The sequence below is a fragment of the Parus major genome, chromosome 3 (assembly GCF_001522545.3).
Source record: "Parus major isolate Abel chromosome 3, Parus_major1.1, whole genome shotgun sequence".
NCBI lineage: Eukaryota > Metazoa > Chordata > Aves > Passeriformes > Paridae > Parus > Parus major.
In genome coordinates this window covers 69,816,852-69,834,720 of record NC_031770.1, presented here as the reverse complement: position 1 = coordinate 69,834,720, position 17,869 = coordinate 69,816,852, and the positions used below count along the sequence as shown (strand labels likewise).

The window sequence follows — 17,869 nt, the reverse complement described above, 5'->3', positions numbered from 1 at the left end:
ATGTATAAGGAGTAAACACAACCAAGTTTCACGCAGTAGCAGCATTTTAATAGTGTAACGTAATTGGATGCCAGCTTTTCCAGCTGTGAAGTGGGCCACAGACATTTGGTCACTTATCTTCAGAATATATGGTATGCTGTGGAGAAGATGATACTAAAGCTACTCCTGACAATAGGCTATACCATATTATATGAAAACTTGTCTTGGGACAGCATTATAAGGAGCAGAATTTTCTTTTTGTGCCTGTGGTGTGGCTGCTTTGCTCCTTGTTTCTTCTGCTCCTCAGATTATCTGGCAGGAGAACCATGTGTGCTCAGCACCTGGTGCCTCAGACATCTCTGAATCTGAAGAGACACACCAACACCTTCACTGGAAAGATTTTAATCTACCTCTGTAGTATCTCTTAGGAAATTACTTACAGAAACATAGCTTTCAGTAATGTACTATGTGTGAGTAATGTAGTGTGCAACCACTAAGACTGTTACTGAAAGGTACTGCTGACCCAATTTTGAAAGCCTAAAGCCAAAGTTGGGCAAGGCTAAATCTCCAGTAAGCAAAAGTGAAAATTTCTTTCTTGGAAGCTAGGCTTCTGGTCTAGCACCAAGGATCACACATGAAACTGGACTTATTTACAAACTACTATTCTAAATTACCAAGCAAATTCAAACACTGTGTTCTAATTTGTAACCACATGTGGTAGAAAGCACTGAACAGTGGCTGAAGTTATTCTTCCCCTCTCTATGCACTTCAGGTTGGATATTCTAGGACATACAGAGATGAGACAGCCCCAAAAAAGTCTCACAGTCCGACCAGTGACTTTGGTAGAGAAGAAACAAACAGATGTTAGATGAACGTGCTTCACTTTTTGCACTTTCAAGTAGGTAGCATCTCTAAAAGCCCTCAAACCTCAATAAAGTCAGCAATGGTTTAGTTTGTTAGCCCTGAAACTTGACAAAGAGCATCTACCTTGTTTAACAGTAACCTGTCAGTTTTAAGACTGACAAAACGGTACCATTTACAACAAAACAAGCTTCACAATTATTTTCATTGTGTGTGCTTCAAAAACCTTACATGTTCATAAACTGAAAAAATGAAGTAGGCTAAGGAGTACTTATGAACATCACTTTTGTAGTATTTACTATAGGTAAATTTACTATAGGCAGATACAATGTATTTTTTAATTCATGGCTAAGTATTTCTTTGCTCAGGGAGCAACCATAACTACAGAATGAACTAAACTTATGTATAAATTAAATATTCATGCTTTACCTTTCTTCAATACCTTTTAAAAAAGGTATTAGAAACTAACACTCATTATTACAGGCTTTTCCATTCATAAACTCCAATCTAACTGGAACGTCTGCAATCAGTTTCTGGCATGTGTATGTGTAATACTGACCAAGGTACAGAATCATGGTAAGGTGTTCTGATTCACAGTAATGACAACCTCAATATAAAGGGATCAAATGGAAAAATAAATCTGTATACTTAATCAACTGAGTACTAACAAGAGCTCAATACCTATGTAATTTCATGGGAAGTGCATAAAAAGTTCATTTTGGTCAAATCTCATGGCCAAATGATATCCTGCTGTTCGAATGAACCCCGTACAAGTACTTCAGACAGCAAACATGTTCTTGTTACTAAAACCAACTATTTCATACTTTAAAAACTATAGCTCTAAGGTCTAAGTTTACTACATGTTTGATTAAGCAGGGTTTTTTTTAGCTAGAATTTAGAATTTTTAAACTAGGAATAGAATCTTATAAGCTCCCAGAAGCTTCACACTAGCCTATTTCAGCCAGCATATTCCAGACTGTCCTTATGTTTCTGTGAATTCCATTTTGTGCAAAAATGACCCTGCTTGTCATAGCAGTAGGCTCTATTGCTAGAAGTGACTCATTTTCCATAGCAATCTTAACATGCTTTTAACCTCACTTCAACTACACAAACTACAAAAGTCCTTATTCTCTTCCTCTCCCTGGAATGATGATCAGTTTAAGGAGACACATAGATGATACACAGGATAATGTCAGCACATATACTGTTCAGTATCCTCTGACCAAGAGCAAGAACACACAAAGAGTTCTGCAAAGCCAACTCTACAATAGCCTAGCCACAACAAAAGGTTCCTCTGACCTCAAAAATTTTAGATGCTGATATGTGACATGAAAGCATAGGACTGACTTTTCCTTCCTGCCTACATACCTCACCAGCACTGGGGAAAGCCACTGAAGCTGACTTAAGGTGAAGAACTCACACACAGAAATGCAAGGTCAGTGCATTATTCAGTACAAATTTCTTTCTCAAAATGATTCCATGTCTGAAACAAGAAGTGTTTCAAACACAAGATGGGGTTTGGAGAATAAGAATTACAGTTCCTGCATAGACTAACTGCTCGCTATGAATATAAATAGACCATGACAGATTTTAGTTAACTATCAGCACAAGACAATACCACTCATTTGAGCCATTGGTAGTAACTTCAATTGCACAAACTGAAGGTCATCGTTTTCCTAAATGTCTGTTTTCAGTTTGGGGTATGGTAAATAAAAGCTACAACTTTGTATTTTGTTTTAAAATCTTTTTTAAAAGGAATGTTAATTGTTAATACTTTACTGAACAACCTACAGATAACGAGAGTGTTCAACACATCTTTTCTAACTCATTAAGTTGATTTTTAAAATTCTTATCCAAAATAAAGAGTTGGAAACATTAGTCTCTTCATCCTGGAGTGTTTTGTCACTCACATTATGTCTCAATTTAATCCTTATAGCGCCTACATGTCATCTTACCAGAGCTCCTCATAAAAACTACTTGTCCAAAATGCTATGACAGAACCAGATCTGTATCAACTTCAGTGAAGTCTATTCTTGCAGAGTACCTGACTAAAGACCAGCTCCAAGCAAGATATAAATATGGACTGATATTACATCCATATCCGCTAATTTAGCTTTAATTATTGTTCTACTTCTTTACATGGTTTTGACACAGGCCAGTTGGCTGGTATCTTCATGGTATAAACATTGCAACTTGAATTTAGACATCTGTGACTTAATAGAGAATCTTAAATAATTACATTCCTTGGATTATCCCAGACACAATCTAGCCTTCTCTATCCCCAAAACAGAAGTTCAGTATTATCATATGCAATATTACCATCATCTACATTAAATATCACTAAATACTGAGATGAAATCAAATAATTGGCATCATCCCATTCACAATTTTCTTCCCTGTGCAATTTTTCTTTCTTGTTATTTCCTGACATCTTTTACCTCAAGTCTATCCTCAAGTTAGATAGCCACATTTCTGAAACACAGCAAAAAAAGCAGATTAATCAGCACAAGTAAAAGTTTATGATGCTTTGGAACAGCATATGAGAACTTGGCTTACACTTCTAATCTCATAGGAGCCAGAAAGCATGTAAATGAACTAGAAAACCCTTTTTCTAGTCCACTCAAAAAGTTTTTAGAGAAAGTAAATTTGGCCTGAAACACCACTAAGCAGACTAAGCCTGAGCAAACTATTTTTAACAATTCCCCAAAACAGTTGGCACTGACAGTAATCCCATGTAAGACAAGGGAACTTTTCCTTCTGTAAAAGAGCTCATGCAACTCAATGGAAAAGCAGATAGAGGGTGGAAATGGGTTAAGCTTCACTTAAACTTTGCTGTTGATGCTTTTTAATTATTATTTTATTCTTGTATATTTCATAGAAGTTTTTTAAATGGGGTTCTTGGAGTAAGTCCCAAACTGATTTATGACAGAACCCTAAAATACTTCTTAAAAATCTGACATCTTAGTCTTTAAAGGGATTTAGAAGACCTTACAAGGCCAAAGATGCTTTCCATCAAACATCTAGCTTCAGGCAGAATGAAAAAAAAGTTAGGAATAAATTCCCAGGGAATATTCTTATAACCCTTCTTCCTTAGCATCAGTGTCTTAGCCTCATGTTTGAACCAGCAATAAACCTGTGGTAGTTTATGAAAAACTGGGGTTAGCAGCTGAGGCTCATAAAACAATTCTCTTCAATGCATTAAGTTTGGATATTCACATATGAACAAAGTGACAAAGTTCCATGTAAATAGTGCTGCTGTTCCATGCAACAAGCAAGCACATAACACATTTAGATACATGAGGAACAGGCAGGGCGCACATTAAAAGATAAACACTTGAATGTGTGCAAATTGAGGCCAACTCACCCATGATATCTTTTCCACTGTTGAAGGAGAGCTAAATCACTTTTAAGAGTTGTGTAGGTTTTTTGAACAGAAGGCATCTTGACTTACAATAAGTTAACCCTTTTATGCACTATGCCCTTAATTAGACTTGAGGTTGCCCTTCCCTCCAGTGTACAACTGATCTCTAGAATTAGGGCACTCTCTCTATACAGCTAGGGAGCTAAACATGATCAATGTGTTCTTGGAAAAGGAAAAAACAACACAAAAAAAATCACATTTGATAAAGATTTATCTCTGTAAATTTTGGTCTAAAGCAAATCAATTTGCTGTAAAAGACCTCATTACTAATAGTTTGTGAGAACTTCTATAATGCCATTGTTTTCAAAATACTATTATGCCAAACAATTAAATAACAAATTCTCTATACAACCATATTATATATCCCCTAAGCATATGCACATTCATACACTTGTAAAGGTTTTTAATGGCATTCTTGAACTTTCAACCTCAAGTTTACTTCATTTTCAAGTTACCATAATTCACATTATGCCTGCAAATATTCTGTGATCCTAATGGCCAACCATCTTTTATAAAGAACTTTTCAGCTAATCAAATGATGACCTATTCCTAGCAAAGCAAATAAGGATGACTGTTTCTGAAAAATCATTCTCAATGCAGAAGAGACCAGCACGTTCACTTGTTTTCAAGCCCTAATGCTAATTGCTAGTTTATCTGCCCAGTTTAATACATCAAATTCAAAAGTGGACATTGGGACATAATTACCATTTAAAACCATTTAGCTGAAGAGTGATAAGCAACACACACAGATTGAAGGCTTAATAGCTGTTATTTCATGTTTTTTGCCCTCCCCTATTTAATTAGAGAAAAATAAAATGTTTTTTCCTTTTTAAAAATGCTACTTCCAGGAATATTATTATGTTATTTAACAAAGTAAACAACTTCACAAGCAAACTACATGTGAAAATTGAGATGGGCTCTTCAATTATACCCAAAGTATGGACAGTTTTGTTCTGCGTCTGACAAATTCTTCAACCTCTGCTAAGCTGATCAGTAAAAACTCAGCTAATTGAATCCATTGATGTGAAAAACCACAGGCTCAAGTCTGTACTGCATACATCAGGGTGAAGGATTTCTGCTCCAGCCATGGCAGTAATAGTCAGTGGGGTCAGGTCAAAGAGGGTTAAAGTGAGTCAGGATATAGCCAAAGGAATACATCAAACACTGATTTTAAAAGGGCAATTAATCTTAGACAGAAATGCTTCCTGGGGAATGAGATCTCAATCTTAAGAGCACACTACATGATGTAGCAGTAAAAATGTACATATACAAGCTTAGAGAGCTTTCATCCTGTGATCACAAACAGAAGGGGAGTGCTGTTTATCAGAGAAATACAAACCCTTGCTAAAATACTTACATTAGCTTCTTCCGGGCCCTTACTTATCGAAAAATAAATTGTGTAATGAGCAGGCTGTGGAGTTTGCACACATGAAATACCTTTTTTTTTGTACATGTACTGTAGGTTCTTTTGGACAGCTAGTAGACAAAAGTATTTAGAGATCTCTGCCACAGTAAAATTAAAGAACCTAGCATCGAAGAATTCAGCAAAGAGTGGTGAAAGGAGTAATGGAATACCTGCAGGACCCTATACACTGAACACTAACAAAAATAATCCCTTCTCAAAACAGCTACCTGGTCTGAGTCAAAATTGGAAGTTTTCATCAAAAGTTCTTTTTAGTTTTTCCATTCCAAAATATTAAGACATTTAGCTGCAAAGCTGATAGGCCATAATATAGCCTCTATTTTTAATGAGAGTTTGACTCATAACCTAAATATTTTTAATTTACAGTTCAGAAAGTATTTTTCCACTTTATAGTAGAAAAATAGATCCATAAAGCTTGCAACACAAACATACAGCATTTGCAAAAATATTTGCTATGCTAGTATCATTAATTAGCTAGCAAGATTACTAGGAATTATTAGCTATGTAGACAAACATATACAGGTCTGACATTAATTACCACAAATTTGACTGCATTAGCTCACAACACTAAAGAACTGGCTTTGCAACCATCTCTCAGTCTGAGGATATTGATGCCAAACATCACAAGCGTCAGAAGGGCATCTGTTTGTGTGGTTCATACATGTGGCTTCTTGGCTTAAATGCCTGGTGACAGCTTGCACAAAGATACTGGACCTAATGAACTTTGCTGAAGTGTAGAGACCTGCTGCATTTTGCCATTGTAAATGTGGTGATGATACCATCTGCAAAAAGGACAAGGAGCACAAGTGCATTCAAATCTTCACTGACTGTAGCACCTCTGTGTACAAGCCAAAGCACTGCATAAGACTTCGGCTTGGACATAATGAAAAGTTTTACCTCTTTTTTTTAACAGATATTCTCCAAATGGCTGCAGGTGCAAAGTGAAAAATAAAGATATTGACTGTTTATCCACTGATTGTGAGGTTATTAAAATCTCTGATTAAAATGGGGTATTCAAGCAGGGGACAATTACGGTTAGCAAGTGCTGCTGAATTCTTAGAGATGAGAGTAGAACACATAGTGGATTATTCTCCTTTACATTACTGGTAAAACAGCTATTTTTCTCCTACTTGTTTTTGTAGGTCCTTAATTTTGCAGGTTCTATTTTTTCCAACCCTGCAAGACATTTATCTCCTGGAAAAATCAGGTTACCTATATGCATCAAGGCAAAATAGAACCAGACTGCAAGAGACATGCAAAGATGATGTGAGTAGTTTTACTCAGCCAACCCCCAAAGACACAATACATACACCTAATTTAAAGGTATAGATATAATTTTAAAAATGGGCCAGAACACACTTTTTGAACTTCAGGGCAAATGCCAGAGAACACTTCATGCCTATTCAGCTAAATTCTCTGCCCCTTTCTACTGCCTGTTGAGAATAGACCCCAGATTGTTAATCCATGAACCCTGCTGGAATTTCTTGAGGGAGTATTAACATGCCTTGACCGAAATTATGCCCAAGAACTGCTAATAGTCATACAGCACAAACAACACATGTTCTAGCCCACTTTTGTTTACTAGTATAAATAAAAACACTGGGACCACATCATTTAAATGTTTGTTTGCTGTCCTGGTTGAGAACTTCACACTGTGGATCTTCACAAAGGGTTATTACTGTCTCCTGAATGCTTTCCTAGACCCAAATCTCCAGTTACTCTTGCACCAAATTACATTACAGCACTAAAGGTATTGTCACATTTTCTGTGAAACTAACCATAAGAAATATCCTGCAAATCTATGTACTTTGTGTACTGTTGCTGACATGCTTATTTCTGCAAGCCAGGACATGTAAGAAACAAGTAGGAAGGTTTGGTTTGGGTTTCTTTCTGTGAAGTTTTTGATGGCTCACTCATACTGAGTGACCTCTGTGGTCTCTGGAGTAAGACAGACTGACTTAGATCACGACTCAAAAAAATCCAGTTCTTAACTCTGCTATTGACCTCAGTGTGACCAGATACAAGCCACATCACCCCTCTATGCCTCTTTATTCCCTCTTTTCAGGTCTCTCTTCACTCATCTTTTATCTAAGTGATATCTTCTGTGGGAACACACTGCAATGTGTACAGTGCATAAAGAACCTAAGGTCTTCTCCTAAAACACAAAAAAAACTCATTTAAAACTGAAAATTCAACACAACCAAAGCACTGTCAAGATGCTTCGATCCCAACAGGTCTCCTAAAATTCACATACATAGCAGATGACTAAAAATCAAACAGGTTTTCTGTCAGTAATTTTCCACAATCTTTTCTTAACTGCCTGGATCTCCAAATGTATATAGCACTGTCAGGAAACTGATGGAAGGACACTGATGTTCCCAGGAAGAGCAGACTATTCTAGGATGAAAAAACCCACCTCTTTTCTGGAGAGAATTTTAGAAATGCTGGCTTGAGATTTTCAAACAGAGTAAGCTAAATTTTGAAGAAGTTCTATTGCACTGTGGAGGATTTTACTTTCTCCATTTTATACTACTACTGTTAATGATAGACTTAAAAAACTTTGTTGTGCCTGAATAAAGTCATTGGCCTTTTGACTAATTTAAAGAGAATAGTCTGGAGTCTGATACTAATAAAACTTATTGGGTGGCCAGCAGAACAAATTTAGCTGAAGCTGAACAAATTTCCAAAGGCTTGTTCAAGAAACAGGATTATCTCCCTATTTGCTGACCTCTTCCTACAGTCTATGATTCTGAATGTGCTTGCCCAGAAACCTCATCCAAATCACAAAGAAACAGCACATTACTCTTGCGATGTTAGCAAAGTTGCTGAATGTAAGAGGAAAGAGTAGACTAGAATAAACTATTGCAGTTGGAAGGGACCTACGATGATCAACTCATGCAAATGCCTGAGAAATCTAGGACTGGCCAAAAGTTAGAGTATGTTATTAAGGGCATTGTGCCTCTTAAACACTGAGAGGCTTGGAGCATTGACCATCTCTCTAGAAAACTGTCCTAGTATTTGACCACACCTATGGTAAAGAAATGCTTCATAAGGTCCAGCCTAAATCTCCTCAGTGCAGCTTTGAGCTATTCCCACATGTCCTATCATCGGATACTCGGGGAAGACCACAGCACCTCTGTCTCCCCTTCCTCACAGGACATGCCTTCCAGCCCCATCACCAGCTTTGCTGCTCTCCTCTGTAGGCACTGGAATACCTCAACACACTGACATTGGGTGGGACCCAGAACTGCACAGAGCCCTCGAGGTGAGGCTGCACCAGTGCTGAATACACTGGGATAATCACCTCTTCTGACTGTCTGTGATGTGTCTGCACCCCAGGATATGGTTTGCTGTCTTGGCTGCCAGGACACACTGCTGCCGCATACCAAGTCTGCCACTGGCCAGCACCCCCCAGTCCTTTTCTGCAGGCCTGCTCTCCAGCCACTCCTCTCCCAGTTTATATCTGTGCTCCACACTACTCTGTCCTAAGTGCAGAATCTTGGCATTTGGACTTACTAAATTTCATCCTATGTGCCAACAGGAAAGGAGCAAAGCACTCATAAGCTACTAAATCCTTGCAGAGTCGATTGAGGTAAAGTTGGAGCAAGCCTTAAAACCAAGCTATGTTCAGTGTTTCCAAAGAAACTGTATGCAGAAAGATCACAAGTAGCCCCACATACCCACTGTTTCCTTTCAGGAGCAAGTCAGCCAGAACATTCTGCACACAACAGAAGCCCTCTCTGATAATGTAAAGAGTTTGTTTAGAAAAGAAGATGGCTAAGAAGAAGCACAGTTGTCACATTATTCTCAGATTATTTGTACCTTTCTGTGTGGTCATGACAAATTAAATCTATATTAATTAATTCTGTAGTCATGACTATTAATTCTATAATCTCAAGCCAACCTCTGAACTTCCACCCCTTTTGATCAAAAAGGACTACTAAATCAAAAGGCATGCAATTTTAACACAGAAAAAACAAAGTTTCCACTTCAACTTACAAAAAGGCAATTGTGGCAGGTAGATGTTTGTGTGAGTCAAAAAAAACCAAAAATAAAAATCAAGAAGTCAGCAGTAAGACAAAAGTCAGATGCAGAAGGATAATCCAAGCATATGGCCTAGTTAGGAAAAGATAACAGGCACAAATAATGACTCACACCAGAAAGGAGAAGTACAGGGTGACCTCCTTCAACATGGAAAGCACCACTGAGTCAAGGACACAAGGAGGAATAGCTTAAGCAGTGGTCTGAAGGTCAGTTGTGGCCTGCAAGACGACTCCCACAGCAGAGAAGACAGCAGACTAGAATTTGTATCACTAGCAACCTTTTAACCATCTTTTAGTACACTCACCCTCTGGAAGACCTCTAACCCTTCCCAATACTCTCATAGCCATGTGGGATGAAAGTGTGGCTAATAAAGTGCCTAAAACTGCCCAGGGCTTGTTATATTTTTAAATTTAGGTGGACTGGGAAAGTATTTCAACACTGTACCTCCACAGCACTGAAAAACAGAGACCAGTCTGCAGAGAGCACATGCAAACAGACTTACTAGTTAGACGTGGGGAGCAAAGACTTCATCAGTTTGCTCACCACAGGAGCAGCAAGGAATGGGATAGTGTTGTGCTGCTCCAATTCCCACAGTTTCTGCCTGACCTCAGGCAGAGCAAGCCCAGTCATATTTCATGTCTGTCCAAAGACATTCACACTGCATAAATTTACCTTCTTCTGTTGCACAATTTCTCATTTGTATCAAAATTAGGAGTCTACATGGCAAATCTAATCTAAATTCAATTTTCTGTTTAACTAATTTACTGGAAGTCAATGCTTAAAAAACTGAGGGAGAACAAAAACAATTAATATGTAGTCTCTCATACATTATACATTAAAAAAAGCTGAGAGTTAATTGAAAACAGTTCATCCCTAATTTTACAAAATCATTCAGTACAGCAAGTCTTAAAAGAAAAATCCTGAAAGTCTTTTTGATCCTTGTTTTATTTCTGAAAGAACTAATGACATTGCTTTAGAAAGAGGTCAGTTCACGCAGCTTTTCTGAATGAACAACAATGCTGTGAAAACTGGGAATGATTGATAGCCTACTGTTTGCGTCATTATGTCCAAATGTTTACCATTTGAGTCTTCAAGGAAGCATGAGACAAAACAAGTTTTATGAAGACTTCAACAACACTGGCAAATTAAAATTGTATCCAGAATTGTTTAGACATGATAGCAGTACGAGAAAACTGCTTTCTTCTGCATTACACAGTTTTTATCTTTGCATTATGCCCAATGTCTTAAATTTCTGGCATGGAAGAAGAAAAGTCTTTCCCTCTCAGAACTCTGTTTTCTATCATTTTAACCCTTTGCCTCTTCAAAGCATTCTGTTGAACTCAAAACTGTTTCCCCTTGCAGTTGTTGCTTTGTAGTTATGTAAGATCATACTGTGTTCCTCCCTTTCTCCTAATAAGATGAGTCACTATTTCTAAATGAGCTGTTTACAGTATTGGGATGTTCATTTACAGGAACTTCATAAATGTGTACTAAACAAAGTATTTTTTTCAATAGTTGTGAATTATTCACTTTTTTTTTTCCAAATTGATAAATGCTGACATTCAGAACTGATATTACTTCTGGAAACAAAAGCTGCTTAATTGGCAACAGGAACACTACCACCATATACAGAAAATCATGAGGAAACACAGCACGACTTCCTTGAAGCAACAGATAGATAACACTTAATTTTATTATCTGTCATAAACAACAGTGTTGCTGCAAGCAGGTGGCCTAATCTACCTAATATGAGTAAAACAGAGAATTTTAGACAGTAGGGGAGAGTAGTCATGGTATTATCACCTTCAGGGACAGATGATTTTGTTATTCATAAGTCTGAGGAAGAATACCCATAAGTAACATGTTCTATCATATCAGGTGTGTGACTTCATGCTATAGTTGCAATCTCCTCCTTACCTGCACAGAAACTACAACCAGTGTAAGAGACCACAAGCAATATCAAGCTTTATCTTAGTCTGTTTCTGTATAATCCATTAAATCTTCCCACAAATAGTAATAACTTCTGAAGTTATTTAAATGACTGCCTAATTTTCTAGAACTGGAACTACTGCAGACAATTGCACTTTACCACACAAGAACTGTCCAATTAAAGAATCAACTTTTGTCTGTGCAAGCGGCATCCACAAGCATAGGAAAAAAGATCAGACAATGAGTTTACAGGCTGCAGCATGAATAATCTGATTCTAACCCTGATTCTAAACACTCATGAATGGATGTTTCATATTAAAATAAAAAAGCCATCTGCTATGAGCTTAGATTCAAAACTACACGATGCACAGTCTATGAGAAGCAAAGCTGTAGGATTTTGGACCATTGGCTGGAAAGGATATATGTACAATTTCAAGAGTGTAAAATGGTGAATTAGAAGGGCAACACTGGACAACTTGATTCTGACTTCCCTGAGTACCTAACTAGGACATCAGTCATCTTGGGCGACAAATGAAAAGCAAGAGAAACTGGGAAATGGAAGAATGCTGAAAAAGAGGCACAGTCTCTAGGTGTCAAAATATTTTAGATTTTCATATCCAGTGATACAAAAATCTGCTGCTAAACTCTAGGAAACTATAGTATAAGTCTAGATAATAGAACATCACAGGACAAAAGATAGAAAGTAAAAAGAAAGAAAACTAACACAGAAGTGACTATTAACTAATTACTACCTCAGAGAACTAGATCTATTTCTGTTACGAAAACAGCTAAGGTATGAAAATCAGCAAAATTAGTTATATAAATTACAGTGAGCTTAGTCAAAGGAGACGCAGTTTTAGAGCATGCAAAAGTAGATAGTAAAAAGGAGTTACAAAGGACAGCAAGAGCTATGACTAGAATAGATGATAAAGGAACATGAGCAGGAAAACAAAGAGACATTGACATGACAGAAAATATGATAGGTCAACACAAGTTGAAAAGAGAACTGAAAAATAAGTACCCCTCTTTCCTGACGCTGCCATCAGAATCAAATACAATGAGACACTGCCCAAAAACCTAATTGACAAGATTGCCTCAGATATAAGTATGAACAACCAGAGAGAAGCAAACATAAAGAACAAGTACACACACTCCTCCAACAGAAAACGATCACAACTGAGAACTAAGCACAGCTTACTATGTTCAAAGCACAGAACTTGCAATGTTTTGCCTTAAAAGACTGAAAACTGAAATGAAATTGCCCATCTTCCAGGAAGGATTCCCAAAAACTCTAGAGGGTCAGGAATAGTAGTCCATGAATAGTAAGCTAAGTATATCTATTTAACTACACAACTTGCAAATTTTGTTTCAATTGTATGCAGCCTTTAGACAAAATGAATTAAACAATAATTATGGAAATACAGTAAGTAAAAAATATACTAATACACAATATAGGCCTATCCATAGTGAAAGCAGTGACTTTATGAACTGCTGTGTAACTGGTAAAATCGAGTTTAGTAACTAAACACAAAAATATAACGTGCCTTAAAGAAAGACTACAGCAGGCTACAGTACAAAGAAGTGATTATTGGATTAGTTTGAAAATATTGATTTTAATATTTATTAAACATGACAAGGACTTCACTGCCTTTCAAATTTTATGTCAACACAGGAAGACCAGAACAGAGAAAATGACTGAAACAAATGAAATGTATCAATATTCAATAGAAGGTGGTGACCTGGTCTTACTGTTTCTGTTGCCACATAACCACAACTACTGCCTATGAAACAGCTAAATAGGAACCATGTAAAAAGAAAAACTATTCAGCTAATGAGAAAACAGATGATTTAACACATTTGATGTCTAAATACTTATTCAGACACAAAATTAGAGAGGGTTATATTAGATCTGTTCAAACCTAGCCTTCTGGAAGAAAGTACTGCACAGTACTGCAGGAGGAGTAACACATGGTGAAGGAAGTGCATCTTCCTTGAAAGTTCTCTGAACATTTTATTATTCTTAAAGATGCTTCCAGTACCTGAAAGCAGGCCTACAAGAGAGCTGGAAAGGGACTTTTTACAAGGCATGAAGTGAAATAGGAAAAAAGGGAAATCGTTTTAAACTGAAAGAAGGCAGGTTTAAATTCGATATTAGGAATGAATTCCTTACTCAGCAGGCGGCAACGTAGCGGCACAGGTTGTGCAGAGAAGCTGTGGCCTGTCCCATACCTGGAAGTGTTCAAAGCCAGGCTGGATGGGGCCTTGAGCAAGCTGGGATAGTGGAAGGTGCCCCTGCCCATGGCAGCAGGGTTAGAACTAGATGAACTTTAAGATCCCTTCCAACCCAAACCATTCTATGGCTCTGTGTTTGCTACTAACAGAGACAGCCATTCTCATCATTGCTTTAGAAAAACAGGGTATCCTTTACAGTCAAGATAATTAATGTAATTGCCAATAGTTTTAACAACTACACTGGCTTCTTAGTGCTTGTTCTAATTCCACTGCTTTTCTTTACACTTTCTGACCATTACTACTAATATATGAAATGCCTGATAGACATTTTGACACAGGGGTTCCCAACTACCATGCACTCTGCTCCAACTCCACTGCAGTGATTGAGGACAAGAGAAGAGTTAGGGGATGGACTCTGACCAGAAGCCACTCTTTTGGTCTAAAAATGCCCATAAAAAAGTCTTTTGTCCACCAGTTTCTCTGATTAGCAGCTTAAGCAGATGAAACTATTCAGCAATCCAGAAAGGTGAGCACTGTACAGAATTCATTAAGCAGAAAAAAAAGTTACACACACACACACATATATGTTATAGATATATATATATATATAATTGAATAAAGGACCAGTTTGAGGAGAGACAGAAAAGTATGGGTTGGGATAATAACAGTTCAAGTTTTCATTTTGTACAACACTTCAACAAACAATAAAAGCCTTGAATAAATAGTTTCATAAGCTAATTTAAATAAAACACAGTATTCTAAACAGTTACCCACAGTTCATAACAGTCCAAAATAATATTGACACAGCCTTTTACAAAGACCATTTTCACTATCAATCTTTTAAAGTCCATTATTCAACCTGTTCTTTTGACAGTGCTCTTTACACTGTGTTTTCAACAGTTAGTAATCAATGCATATATTCAATCCACATATATATGTAAATACATTTTTTCATTGCAACATTCTTCTCAGCACAGTTAAAAGGAAGACTTAATTATATCCATGCTTCCTAAAGCAAAGGCATATATACACTGTGGGTGGTTCTTGAAACCATTCCCTCCCTCTTCTTGTGGTGGTCCCTAAGAATCTGGCAGCAGGAACAGCTCAATATACAGCTACAAATGCTGAGTCTGAAAACCATATATTCTCTGTGTTCCCACGGCACAAAGCTCAGTTACGGATGTCACCACAGAGAAGCAACCACCACAATTACTGTGAAGCTTCCAGTTGAATGAAAAGTCATTGGAATAGAGAAAACCATAGAGGAAAAGGGAGAAAAAATAAGTCAACAGATGGAGAAAAACAGAGAGAAAGAAACTCATATTGATTGTGTTGCACTGAAGAAAATATGCAGTTAATGTCACCAGTGAATCAATTCACTAAAGAAGGTTAAATACAGGTTGGAAAAATATCTAAATGGCTTTAAAAAGAAGAGTAAAAATATTTTTAAAAATTGCTTCTCCAGTATAGTATCTATTATACCTTTAAGGATATCTTTGCTGAGATACCACTTTTTGTCCAGAAAAATTAAGTAAATCTAAACTTTGATAACTGAATAGCCTGGAAATCCAGATGTGAAAAAGCTTTTAATTATTTTCTAATAAACCTTCGATAATGTATTTTGTTTTGTTACAATATTAATGCCTCCACCAGAATGAAGTGTAGATTAAGACAAACATACAATAAAAATATTAGAGAATAATAAGTAAGGTCCACAGAGTACAATTTTTAATGTCTGACTACAATCTATTTTTCCTTCAGAAACCATTTTAACAAGAATATCCTGCATTGTCATCATTTTAGACATCACAAATTAAAGTCAAAGCAACACTATAGCCAGAAATCTTAATTTTTTGAAGGATGGGACAGAGGAATAGTTATGAGAGGCCTAAACTTTACTTCAGAAAGTACCTGGGGTTTGCACACTCAGAGGCCCAGAGTTCTCACAGATTCCAAGTACAAGCAAGTAACTGTTCAGCAGTACACTCTCGCTGATCACTGGATTCTTCTGATGCTCCTCTCTATAAAATGAGTGGATTTGTAACACTCAGCTTGCCTGTGATCACATATGAATGAATTCTCCAAGGGAAAATATAATTAAATTCTGTTCCCAAAGGCAGTATTCAGCTGTCTAAATTACAATACTTCCTGAAACACATTCATTCTTCATTTATCCTTTCAAGAATCAGGACTGTGATTTTTCACTACACACACCTGACACTAAAACATGCCCAACCTGGGCAGAAAAGACAATAGTCTCACAGAAGACAAAGAGAAGTAAGAGACAGAGAGTTATTGTAAGCTGAATGTTAAATGTGTAATGAAATTATGATTGTACAGCCAGTCTACAGCTCTGACACCTTCTAAACTTCAAGTATTCAGCTTCAAACAGAGACAACTGCTTTAGAAGTAAAACCTTTAGGTGTAGTATCCCAGGTTTCCAAAACATGCTTGCAAATTAAACACTCCTAAACCCGTATCTCCTCTATTTTGAACTGATGGAACATCTGTTGACAGAGGAAGTTTGTTTAATTCTCAGTGATTCAGCATCAGAGAGAAAATTATTTTACTGAATGGGTTTCATGGAGATTTCAGTAGCTGTGCTGGGGTTCTATAGTCTCAGGAGTTGAGTCTAGTTGATGGAAAAGGATGACACTTTTCCTCTTTACAGCTATTAACATTTCTACAGGCAAAACTCAAAAGTGGCACTAAGCAGTCTGGTGAGTTACTTGTTTTTTTAATATCTCAAAGCTGTATTAGAGCATGAACACTTAATACAGTGCAAATTACATTTGAATAATGAATGAGTGGATTTAGTCAAGCAAGAGAATAATCAAATTCACTTATGGGATAAACTGAATAATCAGTGACCAGAGTATGATGACCTCTAGCAGTCAAGCCTAAATCAGCACTGTCCTTCCCTGACCATGATCCTTAGCAGTAAGAATCACTGCTAGCATGGGCATCCATCTTTTTAGGTCAGTTTCCTTTATGCCTGAACTTTTCTCTATCATCCCTCTGTTTTGTTCTAATTCTTCTTCTTCCTTTTTTTCTTTCCATGTTGTCCCACCTAAATTTCTGCTTTATATTCCTGTCTGTGGTACAGCAAACCCCAAAGAGGTTTTCCTCAGTCCTTTATCTGTCAGTCCCCAGCTCCACCTGACAACCTCTTCACCTGCAGCTTGTCATTCTGCCAGCATGAACTACCCTTCTTTTCAACTTGCTTCCCCTGGTCCCTTTTCCAAATCACTTGGCCAGCAGGATATCTACTCACCATTCTTTCACAGATGCCTTGCACAATGTCTGTGCATGCTCCACAAGCAATACGTTTTCCTTTTCTCCCTCATCCTTTTATCATCTCCTACCCCACTTACTCTGTCCAGGTGTTCACATTTATTATGTCAGGTTTTGGCTTTTGCCCCAGTCTCTTTCATTCTGCCACATTGTTTATAGTCACTCTCCCCATCACATTTAATGACTCCCAGATCTGTCATTTTCTTCCAAATTACTTCTTCAGTCAGACTCTCACAGCCCCCTCCACTGGGTCTGTGTATCAGTCTATCCCCAAATCTCCTCAGGAGCCCACATTATATTCTGCCTTTAGCTCAGACATCTTCCCTAGCTTTCCAGCATACCAGAAGGGGAGAGCACTCACAATACAAGAGGAATAACTGAACGACACTACAATACAAAGCTGTGTTGCAGGAGAAAATGTGCCGAGTTCTGTACATCTTACACCCATGTGAGGGACCAGATCTATTAAATTCATAATTCTACAAGTTGCTCAGTAAAAACTGGGCCAAATTTAAACAGATGTATACAGGAACAGATAAGTGTACTCAAATACTCCAAAACCCGCCAAATTTCACATCCCTCCTCAAATGTGTAAGAATAGTACCTACTTTAGTTTCTCTTCTTCCAACTTTTTTTTTTGTCCAAGTTGAGTAAATATAAGTTTTTTTTGCTTTTAACAAAAAAGA

At 37.2% G+C, this 17,869-nt stretch overlaps 1 protein-coding gene across 6 annotated transcripts in view; it reads right to left on the bottom strand.

Moving 5' to 3' along the window:
* ATG5 (autophagy related 5) overlaps positions 1-17,869 on the bottom strand; it is a 113,945-nt gene that overhangs the window by 47,985 nt on the left and 48,091 nt on the right. Inside the window, exon 8 of one of the 6 annotated variants that reach the window (XR_004496460.1) lies at positions 15,801-15,910. The exons of the other annotated variants lie outside the window; for them this stretch is intronic. The gene's annotated coding sequence lies outside the window, so the exon portion shown is untranslated. The remainder of the gene's footprint in view (positions 1-15,800; positions 15,911-17,869) is intronic. 6 annotated transcript variants of the gene reach the window in all.